This window comes from Triticum aestivum, chromosome 3D (assembly GCF_018294505.1).
Source record: "Triticum aestivum cultivar Chinese Spring chromosome 3D, IWGSC CS RefSeq v2.1, whole genome shotgun sequence".
NCBI lineage: Eukaryota > Viridiplantae > Streptophyta > Magnoliopsida > Poales > Poaceae > Triticum > Triticum aestivum.
In genome coordinates this window covers 343,687,033-343,700,500 of record NC_057802.1, presented here as the reverse complement: position 1 = coordinate 343,700,500, position 13,468 = coordinate 343,687,033, and the positions used below count along the sequence as shown (strand labels likewise).

Genomic DNA, 13,468 nt, shown 5'->3' with positions numbered 1-13,468 from the left:
CTGACACGCCGGGCTTCTGGACAATATGACTTAAGTCATCGGCATCTAGTGGCCGGACATATGTTCCTTGGAAGTTGTCTCTAAAGGCGTCTTCCAAGTCTTCCCAGCTACCAATAGAATTTTCTGGCAAACTGTTTAGCCAGTACCGAGCTGGCCCTTTAAGCTTGAGAGGTATATATTTAATGGCATGAAGGTCATCTCCGCGGGCCATGTGGATATGGAGGAGGTAATCCTCAATCCATACCGCGGGATCTGTTGTTCCATTGTATGATTCGATGTTAATGGATTTAAACCCGTCTAGAAATTCATGCTTCATTACCTTGTCAGTGAAGCAGGGAGGGTGTGCGGCTCCTCTATGTTGAGCCACACTATGAAGCACCTCCGGCGGACTCCGTTTACGGAGTTCGGACCGGGCATGGTCGGCTCTGTAGTGTCCGAGTGGGTGACCATCCTCGCCGGTCGGGGCATGTCCCCGCGATCTGTGTATTGACTTCGTGTGCCCTGTTCTACCCTCCAGGTTCTGTTGGATGTCACGAGTGTTCCCCCAAGCTGTTTTGTTCTTGTTTTGATGGCTGGATGGGTTGGTATGGTGCTCTGCTTGGGCTGCTGCTTTATCCGGACCGAACTGTGGTCGGCCTACAGCTTTATTCGATGGTGGTGTGGGCTCCAATGCCCTCCCATCGTATTGAGAGGGCCACCTGCTCTTGGTGTGGCTCTTGTCTGGGCCGATAAGGCCGTATTCTTCGGCGGCCAAGACCTCAGTCCATCTATCATTCAGAAAATCTTGGCTCGCTTGAAGCTGCAGCTGCTTCTTTCTTAAGCTCCTTGCAGTGGCTATGAGCTGGCGTTTAAAGCGCTCCTGCTCGAGAGGTTCCTTAGGCACGATAAAATCCTCGTTGTCGAGGATCTCCTCTTCCTCGGAGAGTGGGAGATAATTGCTATCCTCTGAGTCTCCATATGTTGCCTGTTCATCAGGGCTGTCTTGCCCACCTTCCTGTTCCTCCTGTTCGGATCCTACCTCAACAGGGACTTCATCATTCGGAGTGTTTTCTTCTCTGGTGCTGTTATTATTTTCCCTTGAGCGTCGTGACTTAGAGCGGCGCAGGGCGCGCCGGTGTTCGGACTGTGCACCAGGAGATTTATTCTCAACTGGGTCCTCCTTGTCATCGTCGAAAGCGTCGTTGGGTGTGTCTATCATACACACGTCGTACCATGAAGTGGCCATCCTGCGTCTAGCAGGTAGTGAGTTCTGGCCTTACCCCTCATCGTCGTCCATACCGTCGATGTCTTCGGGGGCGAGGTCAAGCGTGTTGGTTGGGTCTTCGACAGTGGCTATGAAGTGGGTGGCGGGTGGGGAGCAAATTCTCCATCGTCAGCCGTGAGTTCGAACCGAACATAGTTCGGTGGCGAGTCGCCTGCCAGAGGTAGGTTTTTTAGTGAGCTTAGTACATCGCCCATGGGCGAGTGTTGGAAGACGTCTACGGCGCTGAACTTGAAGATCGATAATCGATCGAGTTCGGTATCTACGGACTCGCAGGGTTCGGGGCCTGTCGCTCGGGACGAGTCCGGGGTTCCGCTGATGCGGATATCATACGAAGTAGAATCTTTGTGCGGCTCCAACGCCGTGGAATCGGTAGCCCCCGTGATGGGGTTGAGCTTCCCATCCTAGGACAACTTGATCTGCTCCGGATCTAAGGCCAGAGTTGCTGCAGGAGCTATCTCCTGGACGCGGCCCGATGATAGGTTTAAGCCATGTCCATCGGGGAGGCGGGGAGCGATTGCCGCGGTCTCGAATCCGTCGAAGATCAAGTCTCCACGGATGTCCACGACGTAGTTCAAGCTTCCGAATCTGGCCTGATGGCCAGGGGCGTAGCTGTCGATCTGCTCCAGATGGCCAAGCGAGTTGGCCCGCAGTACGAAGCCGCCGAACACGAAGATCTGTCCGGGGAGAAAGGTTTCTCCCCGGACAGCGTCATCATAGATGATTGAAGGGGCCATCAAACCTTTTGTCGACGACACAGTGGAACTCTCAATGAAAGCACTAATGTCGGTGTCAAAACCAACGGATCTCGGGTAGGGGGTCCCGAACTGTGCGTCTAGGATCGATGGTAATAGGAGACGAGGGACACGATGTTTACCCAGGTTCGGGCCCTCTCTATGGAGGTAATACCCTACTTACTGCTTGATTGATCTTGATGAATATGAGTATTACAAGAGTTGATCTACCACGAGATCGTAATGGCTAAACCCTAGAAGTCTAGCCTATGTGTATATGGTAATGAATGTCGCCTATCCGGACTATTCTCTCCGGTTTATATAGACACCGGAGAGATCTAGGGTTACATGGAGTCGGTTACATAAGAAGGAATCTTCACAGCTGGTCGCCTAGCTTGCCTTCCATGCCAAGGAGAGTCCAATCCGGACACGAGTATGGTCTTCGGTCTTCATGTCTTCACAGCCCATCAGTCCGGCCCAATGAGTAATAGGCCAGACGCCCGAGGACCCCTTATTCCAGGACTCCCTCAGCTGCGTCCCATGGCCGAGGATGACTAGGTTGATGGGCCGGAGGTAGGAGGTCACTCGGGGATTTTTGTGAAGACTGACATGTAGGTCCCACAATTCATAACGCCCGGTCGAATAGAAGGCGTTGACTTAATGGGCGACATGGGCCCTGTTTGGATACTCTGAGTCAGAGGTTAGATTCTAACCCTGAACTAACTCTAACCAAAGTGGTGTTTGGATGGCAGGGTTAGATTGATAACAAATGTATCCAAACAGGGCCATGGGTTGAAACGTGCCTATAACGGCACTTTGTAGAGTAGTCGTTTCTTGGTAGGGCTAGTTGGTAAGAGCATGTACAATGGTTGACAAGGTAGTCTTATCTTAAGTCTGCGACGTATGCAAGTGGTAGTAGTTTCTTGGCATTATTAGTGGTTTCTTGCATTATTAGGGGTTTCTTGTAAGGAACAATGTACTACTAGTGACAAAAGGCGATTCTAGGTTGCGTTGTACTCCAACGAGTACTACTAGTGGTCGCGGGAGTGTATACCTCGTTTTGTGGGTTCGATCCCGGCCGAACGCACGGCGGCCTTTTTTTAAATAGTAACTTCGCTGCGAGCCAATATTTTACACGGGTAGTTTGAGTTTTGAAGTCAAACGGACGTGCGGCACCACAATCTGGGTGCACTGGATAGCCTAGCCACGTGAACGGGTTTTCCTTCCCAGCATCTCGTGGCTCGCGTGCTCGCCCTAGCCGCACCTCGCTTGCAGCTTCCTCATCAGCTAGTAGCATATTTAAACTAGCGCCTCCCAATTAAGCCCGAGGAGCCGGAAAAGCCTGGCGGGGCATTGGGAACTGTGCAATATGGCTCTGTACGTAAAGTGCTCTACTACTACTCTGTAGCTTGTGGCATTGCACGCATGGACTTCACTCCATTATCGGCTCTACTATAAAAGAAATTCCTCTTGACGTGTTTTTTTGAAACAGAGGCAAAAGCTTTGCTTCATCTCATTCATAAAGAAGGAACTACTAACAAAGTTCGACGAGATCCATTACACCTCCACAAATGGAAGCGAAAAGCCTAGTCTCGCTGTATCAAATAACTCAAATGTTCTGCCCCCGCAGTAACCGTCGCTGATAAACAGGCTGCTAGTGTGTGCGTGAGAGGAGCGGCTGAGTAGGCCAGCTACGTGAGAGGAGCGGCTGAATAGAGCACCGAGAGTACCCACTAGGCCACTACGCAGGTGTACTTTCCCTGCATTGATAGTACAGCGATGGTTCTAGAGAATAGTAGTACCCTCCACTTCCAACTGTAGCTCCTTGGCCCTGAGATTCAAGAGTTCAAAACTGGTGCACTATACTAGAAGTACAGTACATCGCACTACTAGTTGAGAAAGTAGTACTAGTACTGCTACAGTACGAGTACGTACTCCTCCGTCACATAATGTAAGACGTTTTTTGACACTAGTTGGCGTGTACAAAAAATAGCAAAAACATACCCAAAATTTCTTAATCCACGCCAAAAACTACTAGCTAGTGCCAAAAATTTCTTACTAGTGCTATTATTTACAGTATAATGCAATCCCATAACGTCCCATAATGCTAGTACTAGTAGTAAATAATAGCCTCACCCCTTCGCTAAGGAACGATCTACAGTTGGAAGGGACGAGGCCCTGCGGTTACTACGCTCTTATCTCCTCCTCGCCAGTTCCCCTCCCCCCGAAGAGAAGGCAGTTCGTCGCTGCTCCAATGGATTCGCCAGGCGGTTCTCCTCCTCGTCGGGGCTGGGAGACCTTGGACGACGATCCTCTGGGAGAAATCGCACGCCGCTCCGACGTCCTCACCGCCGCAAGACTCGGTGCTTCCTGCACCAACTTTTTCAAGACGGTGCTTAAAATGGCTTGGGAAAAGGCCATGCTTGTTGGTCTTCCATGCGTCCTCGAGGAGAAGGTTCTTCTATGGGACAATCCTTCGAACAGTCCACCGCTCCCTGGCCATGGTTGCACGTTGACTCCGCTAGAGTTGCCGACGTTGAGAGGTAGTCGGATTTTGTCCGATGAGCAGGTCAGTAATGGAGTTTGATCATGTAGTACTTAGTTATTCCATTTCCATCCCGTAATTTCTCCGCTGCCCACCGTCTTATATATAGGTCTGGGTCGGTGCCAACGAAGATTGGCTTGCATACCTCCGGCCGGATACCACCATCATTTTGCACAACATCCACAGCAGTGCGGCCGTTCCGGTAGACCCCTTCTCCACCATTGGGATCGGCCTTCCGGACTGGCTGGGCTTGAATACGTATGATGATGCCTACATGAGATTGAAGAAGATAGCAATTGCGGACCCGCCGACAAAGCGACGCGGCTACGACGATTACTATCTCATCGCGGTGTTCGACATAAGGATTGCCATCAATGCAAGAGGCAGTAACGGCAGAGGCTGGCGCATGTTGGCGGCGGCAGATTTGTACCCCTACACGTTCGAAGACGCCGTGCGCCATCTAGGCCGCATCTTCGCGGTGACAAGCCAGGGGACTTGTTTCATCTGGTTGCCATCCTACGGTACGGGAGATTACAAACGGAATGCACAAACCATCATTTGCATCCCTAACGGTACTCCATTATTTTGCAGGGACCAGTCATCCCGCGATCAAAATAAGATCGCCGATCCTGGATGTGCATTTGCATCCGCGATTCGGTCTAACCTGGAACCTTGTAGCTGACTTTGGCATATTGGGATCAACTATCTTAGCAGTCGTTACCCATGGTACCACTGATGTGCAACATGGTCACACAATCTACCACGATCGGACCGTCACCATCTACCCAGGTATTCCATTTTTTAACCCTCTCGCCTTCTCTTTCATTGTTGTACTAGTACTCTACTTACGTACTAGTAGGAGTACTTTTTACCTTGGAGGACGCGTATAGCTAGCTAGGCCCTTGAAGACTTGAACCCACTAGCTGCCACCATTTTTGTTTTTCCATGTCTTACTATCTCATCCATGTAGCCAAGAGTGGCTATATATAATAAGCCGGTTATTTTACTTCCTCTATACCGGAGTAGTACTATTTGCTGCACAGTATTACTGACCGCCATATTTGAGCACAACATTATTATGCATGGACCTTGACTATGTACGTCACCATGTGTCCAGATCTGAGATGCCGCGTGTACCAGATGAACGGCGCCGAGTTCGACCCCCGTGATGCTACGTGGGTGCCGAGGAACACTCTTGGAGAGTACTCGCTTTTCATTGGGGACAGCTACCCCATTGTGAAGCGGATGCCACCTTCCGTGCACGACACGGAAGGCCTGCCGTTCATGAAGCATGGTTGTGTCTTCAGTGCGCACCGCCGGATGAACGACATGCTGGGACACGCTATCCCTGATTTATGCCGCTTCAGCTTGGATGAGTCTCCATCGTGTGGAACCGGACTAGAAAGCTGCGACAATGATTCCCGTTGCCCACCGCTATGGATCGTGCCATCCATGAAGAACACCTGGGACTGGAACCTGGAGGAGGACATGTAGCCCATCTATAACGTGTAAGTGGAGTACGGTAAATTGTGAACGGTAGCGCTGTGAATATATGTAGACTAGTCGTGCACAAATTTATCACATGAATTGGAGATGAACTTGTGTGGCATACTGGCATTTGTCCTTTAGAATTTATTACTAGTAAATGTGTTATGTGTACGTGCAACTTGTGTGGTTGTTGCACGGGCTCCAACACGCTCTTTGAGAAAAAAAGGTGGCACAGCTTTGGATATACGTGACGTGGCGGCATCATACAGTAGCATCGTTCGCTATAGTTGTAGTACGCTCCTACTAGGACGACAACTCCTATAAAACCTTGCGCTTGGCTCTTTGCCTCTTCGGGAGGTTCAACAGTTCGTACTCGTGTGAACCTTGCACTTGGCTCTTCGCCTCTTCGGAAGGTCCAACAATGATGATACTACAGTACAATTATGCTTCTGGCAATCTGACACCGATTGAACTGCTGCACGTCCACCGCGAGGGCGAGGGAGGGAGAGGGAGAGGGAGAGGGCGCTGTAGTCAAAACCCTCTCCTCGTCCTGCGAACCACCGCGCGCGTGGGCGAGGGAGAGGCGTAGTAAGCAAGCTTCTCCTCGTTCGGCGAGTTGACGGGACACATCAAAGCAGTACTAGTACTAGTCCATACTGCGTCCTTTCCGGTTAATATGGCTTAATTTGAAACGAGAAAAATACACTGGCGGTCAACGTATGTAACAATACGCTCTTTACGGTCACTATATATAGTTTTGCGGTGATTATACGATCACTAGCTCATCGTAGAGCACCGTATTGCACCCTACTGACCGGCCACATAGTCGACGTGGCACTTTGTTGACTGGTTAAATTGTCACCTGGTTTCTGGGTCCCACCTGTCAGTTGGCAGAGCAAAGAAATCAGCTAAAAACAAAGAGTGTAGTACATCTACACTTCCAATGCATTTAGCCTTTAATCTAAATCGATATTGATTGACTAATGCACCAACTTGTGCTCTAGGTATAGGCTACATGTCTATCCTTAATTACAGCATGCAACGACCTTCATTTAATCTTCTTCTCTCAATGGTCGCATGCACACATAAGTCTGCTACTTTTGGGCGTTAATTATGCCCTGGTCAATGTGTAAATCTCTAAATGTACAGTCTTTCACGGACGTAGGGAGTAGGTTGAGCACTTGAGCGTGAGCGTGTGTGTTGCGTCGTGTGCTGTGTGCCGCATGGGTGCGTGAGTGTTGCGTGCGTCCATGTGTACGTGTGAGTGTTGCATGTTGCATGCATGCATGCATGGGGCTTACTCCCTCCCATTGACATGTTCATATTTCAAGCTTCCTCTGTTCCCTCCATATGGTGATACTCCCTCTGTTCCCAAATACGGAGTAAAATCCTCCCTCTGTTCCCAAATACGGAGTAAAATCCTCCCTCTGTTCCCAAATACGGAGTATTTGTCTTTCTAGAGATTTCAACAAGTGACTACGTACGGAGCAAAATGAGTGAAGTGAGCGTAGAGGCATAGGGATAATGTAGAAAGGAAGTCTTCGCGATCCATTATTCCCCATCTCGGTCAGAGAGAACTATTCAACTAGTCTTCGCAGTGAAGTGACAATACACGCTGCAGCAGATGGGACACTTAATTAATAAGCTGAACCAGCGTGTTGGTGTTACTAAATCAGCCTTACCCAGTACTGCCATCATGTTTGCCAGTAGAGCACGCTTCTGTCCTCCATTAACTGACATATGGGCCCTCTTGTGGTAGACCCACATGTCATCGGTGTAACTATTTACACTCCGAAGGACGGTATATCCTGGTAGTAGTAGTAGAATTGAGATTTAATGCACTTTCTTCCCCGTCTTCCACTCTTCTTCCTCCTCTCTTCTTCTTCCTCCTCTCTTCCCCATCGTCGGCCGCACACCATTTCCCCCCGCTCACTGCTCGCCCGCCCGCGCTATCTTCCTTGGTAGCTCGCGCGTACCATATCCCCCCGCTCACTGCTCGGCCACACGAGGAGAAGCTTCTTCGCTCGCCCGCCCGAATCCACTTCCCCGCTGGCTCGCAGGCACCGAAAACCCCAATGGCAGAACCGACTGACACGCAGAGCCGCGATTGGAATTCCCTCCCCGATGTTCTCTTGGAGCAGATCTGTAATCGTATGGACCTACTCAGCACCGTCCGTCTGGCCGCATGCTCGGTGTCTTTGTACCGTCTACTCGTCTGCAACCGGCCGGCTCTTTTCAAGACACCCTGCTTGCTGATGCCCGATCCTCGCAGGTGGCCCAGACACCGACTTGACGATCCTACGGAGGTTGCCGTGGTGCCCCTCGACATGCTACCACTACCCGTCCACCTGTCCTTCATGCGCGGCCACTACTGGGCGGGCATGAAGGCCAACTGGATCGTCCTCATCCACCAATCCGGTAGTCCGTGGCGTCTCGTGGATATCTACACCCAGCGAGAGATCACCCTTCCATCTTGGATACCGCCGCCATCGAGCCTCGCGGCCCGCCGGACACTCCTGCCTACTACGCACGAGACGCGTCGAGCTTTTGGCTCGACCTCTGTTTGCTGAAGGTTGTAATCTGCGAAGTGCCCACACCATCAGAAGACTACATGGATTACAAGCTCATTGCCGTGTTCAACATGGGATTAGTCTATCTGGAATCCGGTCGCCATACATGGTTATGGCTCATCGTCGATCCTCTTTACCCAACACTTCTGTCTGATGCTATAGTGCACGATGGCATCGTTTATGCGGTCGACGCACAGATTGGCTGCCTATACTGGTGGAATCTATCGTCGTGTAATTGTTCTATCTCATCTCATCTTTACCTTAAGAATACGACTGCCTGTTCATTGTTACAAATTTAGAATATATAGTATGTCTATAACCACATCATTGCTATATGTTCCTCTCATTTCCTAGATTTTTATGACCACACATGTTATTGTTAGAGTTGATATGAGAACAATTGGTATCTAATGATTGTTAGAATAGATATTATGAGTATAACCTCATGATTGCTATATGTTACTCTCATTTCCAGGATTTTTATAACAACGCATGTTATTGCTTAGAGTTGATATGATAACTGTAGTAAGTGCTATGGTAGAATATGAGTAGGCCCTGTCATATCTGTTTTCCTCTCATTGTTACATGATGTTTGAACCATGATATATTGCTAGAATATGAAAGCCATTGGCTTATTTTTTTAACTTGGGGTATGATTATGACCACGGCATTGCAATTATCTGTCTATGATATGTGTCACTGTTATAATAATCTTAATTCCAGACATACTCTGAACATGATTGTTTATTTTTGTCCTTTTGGTCTCCAATTTGAATTGTTGCAGCAGACGCAAATGTGCTGGCCTTCATGATTCCAGGACCTGGAATCATACCAGCCGATGGGTGGTGGTTTATCGCTCGTTCAGCTGACGGTGGTCATTTGATGCTCATTTGCACGTACCAAATTGACCAAACCATTTCATCAAACCACATGCAGTACAATGCCTGGGGCGTTCGTGACATTGATGGCTATGGCTGCTTCGTGTTCGAGAAAGATCCTAGCTTCGTTGGGCCAGGCGTATTCAACTGGAGGCGGGTTTACAGCCTCGGCAACCACTCCATGTTCCTCGGGCTCAATTATCCGATCATCCAACCAATCATCGATCATATCACCGGCGACGATTACCATGCTATGCAACTTCCATTCGCCAGGGGGGACTATGTTTACACATCATACCATGGGTTTCAGGAATCACCATATCCAGAGATTCGTCGACACAGCTTGTTGCCAGATAATCTTTAGTGTGTGAAAGGCATCAAGCTTCCATGCGATTGATGGCTTTTGCAAACCCGACATGCGGCGATGTGGTTCATGCCAACAACAAATATGCACAACTTGATTCGTACTGATATGTAGACTGAGCCATGTATTCTGCTGCTGTAGCACGACCCTCTTTTGTTGGATATTATGTACTGTTGTTAGTTTGAAGCACTCCTCTCGTTTGAAGGATAGATACCTTTCTGGGATAGATATATATATATACACACACACACAGCCGGTCTATTCTGCTAATATTAGCAGAATAACTATTCTAATAAAACTTCCGCACTGCACGCTCAACGCAAGTGCACGTCATTGTTTGAACCATGTGTGCTGCAGTACTCACACGAGTGAACTACGTGTCGGAAAAAACTGCACGCAGTGTTTTTTGGTACTGTTTTCGCTATAATTTTTAACCGTTTATCGGAACGAGGCGTATAACATACCATTGGAAAGCTATTGATTAGGCGCAACGTCGCCATATTGAACACTTTTCCGAGATTCCTCTCGGTTTAAGAGCAGTTTCAAAAATGGTGTGGTGGATGACCGAGTGGCAGCGAGCGTATTTTCATGATTTTTTTCTAAACCGCTCATCGGAATAAAGCAAATGATACGCCGTTGGAAAGATATCGGTCGAGGTGCATATTTTTCATATCTATTATTTTCTCTAATTCGTTATGGTTTAGAGGCAGTTTCAAATTTACTAAAATCGCGGAATTACTTTTTTTTGAAATTTTTGCAATTTTCGGTACTGTTTTTGGCTCTAATTTTTGAACCGTTTATTGAAACGAGGCGTATAATATGTCATTGGAAAGCTATGGACAAGGCGCAACTTTCATATGTAGAAATGGTTTTGCAGATTCCTTACAGTTTTAAGTTAATTTTGAAAATCGTGCGGCGGACGACGAGTGACAGCGCCGTTTTTTCGTGAAATTTTTACAAACCGGTTGTCGAAATGATTCAAACAATATGCGTTGGAAGATATCGATGAGACGCAACTTTTCATGTAGAACACTCTCTCTAATTCCTTACGGTTTAAGAGCAGTTTTAATTTACCGAAATGCGGACACTATTTTTCGTGACACCCAAATCGACGTGGGTACTTCATCCGACTGAAACCGCACTGCATCGGACCATAAACCGCAGTGCATTAGACAGTCAAGCGAACTTCATGGTTTTTTCGTCATTTTATAAAAAATTAGTTTTCTTTTGACTTTTTTTCTAACTAGTGGACCGCAGAGACTGAGCGAGTGAACTACATCTGATAAGAAGCGAACTTCTTCGAGATGTTTTGGTTTCTGTTGAATTTTTTTAGTCTCATCTGGACTACAAGGTCAATGTTAGTGAGCTGCATGAAAGGGACAAATGGGCTGCATTAATAATTACATTGCATCAAAAGAGTGTTGAATTTTTTTATTGTCATCTGGACTACATGGTCAATGTTAGTGAGCCTCATGAAAGGGACAAATGGGCTGCATTAATAATTACATTGCATCAAAAGACTGTTGAATTTTTTTTATTATCATCTGGACTACATGGTCAATGTTAGTGAGCTGCATGAAAGGGACAAACGGGCTGCATTAATAATTACATTGCATCAAAAGACTGTTACCTCCCCACCAGCATTCTTTGAATATTTTTGAAGAACAAGTGAACCGCAGAAAAATACAAAGTACTGCACGACCGAGCCAGCCAACCTGCATGCACACTTTCTGTTTTAGCGCCACTGTATATGGCCGCTGACGATGCTCATGGGCACAATACATCCATCGGTTGTTTTACATAGCCACACACACATACATACACACAAAATCAGCACTAGCACCTGGCAGAGTTGCAATTGAGGATCAGCAGAACTGTTTTTGGGGACGAACCAAGCTGCACTAGATCAGCTACAAATGTAGCCAAACATGACACTGGCGCACCAGCACCAAAATGCAATTGAGGAATATCTGGTAAGAAAACGGGGGTTCCTGAGGGTGATATGATTGCTATTCTCACAGGAGTCAACGTCGTCGTCCTGTCCTCTCACGTCCGTGCATACTGCACCGACGACCCAACTGAGCTGTAACAAAGAGCAACCTGCACTGCTCGCTCTGGAGCCGCTAAACTGGAAGGCGTCGGCGTCCTGGACAAACTGCAGAAAAACAAAATGTGAAGCGCACAAAAAAACCTATTGCACAGCGAGCACCATCTCGAATCCCAGCCAAACTACACGCGAGCAACAACCGAACCTCATCTGAGTGCGTCGTATGTACCAATGGCAAACGAACTGTACAAGAACATGCACCAAGCAGCAAGGGCCCTACCACTGTATTGCTCGTGATGTCCGCCGGCGTCGCGGAGGAACTGCAGCTCGCTGCTGGACAGGGAGGACGCCCTCGGTGGAGACGCCAGAGCATTAGCGATGGCCTAACGCACGGCCGTGAGCGCCGTACTACAAGCGCCGCCCTGCCGCACTGCATGCGCCGCGGTGCCGCACTGCGTTGTGGGTAGGATAGTGGGCGGTGACAGCTGCTCGCCGCAGAACTTGCTGGAGAGGATGAAGAGAACCCATCCATCGCACTGACTTCGCGTGCAAAATGGTGGGCTTGGGGCACCACCTCCGGCCGGATCCGATAGGGAAGAAGCTTGCCCTCCGGGCGTCGTCCATGTCCAGGACCATGGCGTGGCTTCGTTTACTGATGGTCGCCGACGTCCACCACCAACCCGAGGTGGTCCGTCACCCGCGCCGTGGACTGCAGGAAGTGGACAAGTCCACTGGGAGGAGCGGCGACCCCGTAGCGGCCGGATGTGAGGCAGGAGATGCCGGATCCGTGGACAGAGCGGATCGACCTAGACTGCGTCCACCTGATTCCCGCCGGGGGCGGTGTGGATCCGGGGTTAGGGGAGGTTTGGCGTCGCTGCCGGCCGGGCTGATCTTCAGGAGGAGCACGACCCCGCGTCGCTGCGTCATGGACGGCCGCCGTCCCGTCGAGATCCAGCTCCTAGCACGCCGCCATGGATCGGGTCGTCACCGCTGGATGTCGCGGTTGGGGCTGGTCGTGGCCGCGCAGGGGCCCGGATCCGTCGCCTTGAGGTGGAAGAAGCTGGGTGGGCGGCGCGGCCAGGCAGGGCAGGAGGTGGATCAGGCCGCGGTGGGGGGCGGGGGGGGGGGGGGGGGGGGGGGGGGGCGAGAATCGTGCTGGGAGGAATAGTGGCAGTCTGCTGGTGGTGGGGGGAGGGAGACGAAGAAGGTGGGTGGGTGCCAGCCTGCGAGGGAGACGTGGGAGGAGTTGGGGAGGCCGGGCCGGGGTTGACCTGCTTTTTTTTGGTCGGGGCTGCGGGGTGTTAGCAGAATAAGTCTAGTGTTAGCATAATAAGAGTCTTAAAGGTGTTATATAATAGACCCACCATATATATATAACTTAGGCTTCAAGTGCGTACTTGTTAGTTAAACCTATGGTTAAAATGTGACACTAAATACAACTAGTAAGTAGTACAGTACCAGTACTAGTATACGTCGGTCAAATTATTCATCATGTCCACACATTAAATTGACGTGACAACACGCTGCGCGTGAGGTGACACAAGAATCCCGGCGGCGTGTTCGGGTATTTTGGACTTCAGA

The 13,468-nt window shown here is 49.4% G+C and overlaps 1 long non-coding RNA gene across 1 annotated transcript; it reads right to left on the bottom strand.

The window, feature by feature from the left end:
* Positions 1-11,361: 11,361 nt before the first annotated feature.
* On the bottom strand, positions 11,362-13,013 carry LOC123078783 (uncharacterized). The gene is made up of 2 exons (XR_006437677.1): positions 12,168-13,013; positions 11,362-11,995 (listed from the first exon to the last, which is right to left on the bottom strand). It is a non-coding gene; the product is annotated as an uncharacterized lncRNA (long non-coding RNA).
* Between the last annotated feature and the right edge of the window lie 455 nt (positions 13,014-13,468).